Source organism: Gekko japonicus, unplaced genomic scaffold, assembly GCF_001447785.1.
Source record: "Gekko japonicus isolate JY-2015 unplaced genomic scaffold, Gekko_japonicus_V1.1 scaffold260, whole genome shotgun sequence".
NCBI classification, from domain to species: Eukaryota; Metazoa; Chordata; class Lepidosauria; order Squamata; family Gekkonidae; genus Gekko; species Gekko japonicus.
Window position 1 is genome coordinate 477,044 of NW_015162483.1, and position 2,302 is coordinate 479,345.

Here is a 2,302-nt window from a genome sequence, read left to right on the forward strand (position 1 = left end):
GAAAGAGTTGGATAAAAATGTATTGTTTCCTTGAATAGATTATTTTTGCAGGGTGCTTTTTGGTTTTGGTATTTTAATGTTACTAATTTTAGTTATGACAGTTGTCAATATTTTATGTGTTTTATATGTTTTGTTGTGCATTTTTGCAAGCTGCCTCAAGTCCCTATATAGTATGAAGGATAGAAATACTTTTAAAATATGGAGGGGGCAACTTGTTAGTTACCTAAGAATGACTAAATAACAATTGCAATAAAAATTAAGCATAGTACCACAGCAACGGTATGCATAAAAAAGCAAAGGAACCTAAAATTAGGTGGTACTCTAATTTTTCTCAGGAACTACAGGAAGTCAGATTTTTTTAAATTGAATACATTATAGTTTAACCAGCTTTTCCATGCTTTTTGAAGGTCATATCCAATGTTATAGTGTTCTTGCTACACAGTGACCTGATGCAGCATTGCATTTGGCCAAAAAATATTTTAAATTATATCTAAATATTACTGATACACATTCTAGCATTAGGAGGGGAAAACACCCCTCTGCAGTACTCTTCATATTTACAGCTATCTTTAGAAAATGATGTTTAACATGGTGAAATTTCAAACCAAGCCTGGAATTACTGTCCAAATTGAATTTCAGTGGATCAAAATATTTTAATCGAGTAACCCCATATAAAGTGCATTGGGAAATAATTTTGTTTAGATATTTAAATGAGTGGAGAGAAATATGAATTTATAATAAAAAAGCTAAAGTGGCAGCTACTTCTAAAAATAATTTTGTAATGACTTGCAAGTTATACCAGACTAATATGCAATTTCAGCTTTGCAAAAAGGCATAGTTTATTTAGTCATTAGTATAGAAAGACTCTTTACATGCTTCCAAGGACTATTATGTAAGTAAGCAATTACAGTCCTTTTTAATCAAATATTTAACAACTTGAAAGGGGGGAGGACTTCAAAGGAACTAATCCACTGTTGCTTTCCAAACAAAACAGTGTTCCATAATTCAATCAATTCAAATGCCAAATGTTACATCAAATATTTACTGAACTGGACAGCTCACACCTGTCCGCTATTTTCCTGCTTATGGAGGCATCTAAAATGAGTCCACTACATTTACATTTAAATGATTATACCATATATTCAATATTTAAACTTTAACTGGGGGAAACTGTGTATTAGATGGCTCAATATATACACATCATAACTGAAAGGCAATACAAATATGTTATGATTTGTGAATGGCTTAGAACTTGCAGAATCCTGAATCTACAAAAGATGTGACTTGGGTTTATGCTGAAACAGTACAGAAGAGCTGGTGCAGATGTTCATGGCTGCATGCAAGGGGGAGAATTGGATGTGTAACTTCGCTTGCCATGAAATGCTATGCTTCACAAGTCTATGCCACCAATAATTACACTGCTTCAGAAGGATTAAAGTGGGTACCAGAAGAAAAAGATGCCTAATGCCTGTGGTTTTCTATGTGTGGAGACCTGGCAGAGCTCACATTTTTATTGGGACTGGATAATTCCCTATAGCACCAACATAAAGGCTAAATGGTACATCGCTTTTGGTATCTGCGACCACCTAGGGTTTCTTACTTTACTCTGTGACTTTTTTGTGGGGTTAAAAAGCAGATGAGAGAGATGATCAACAATTTCAAGTGTGATGCATAATATGGCCTACAGTAAACAATACTGGTAGTAATGAATTAATCAGATTATTGTGTTTCAAATCCATTAACATTTTCATGAAATAACTTAATTGCTTGATCATTATATCTTGTGTTTTGCATTTTATTTAACATCAGAATTTCATACAGCTGAATATTAACATTTTATATCTCAAAGATTAAAAGGTGAACAAAATAATTTATGGCTGCGGTCACACGCAACATTAGCCACGCAAGAGATACGGAAGACAAGCGGAGTTTCCGGTCGCGATCTCACCAGCACATCTGGGAAGCGTAGTGCTTCCGTGGCACAACTGAGGCTTCCTGCCGAAAAAGCGCAGCAAAAAACTAGTACCTTGGAGGTACTAGTTTCCAGAAACTGCGGGGCAAGGGCGGGCGTCTGATCGCGTTTCCAGTGGTATCCGGCGCCCGCCCATGTCCCCTTGCGGAAAAGGGTTTTTTTTCCCCCACGTCTCCGTGGATGCGCACACGCACCCAACGGAGCATGCGCATTCGTAGTGTACACAAAAAAAGAAAACCAGTTCGCCGCGCCGCGCGCTTCTTCATTGCGCGCAGGCGTGTGTTGTGATCGGCACCTCTCCCTTGCCATGGAACCTCCACAGTACCTCCA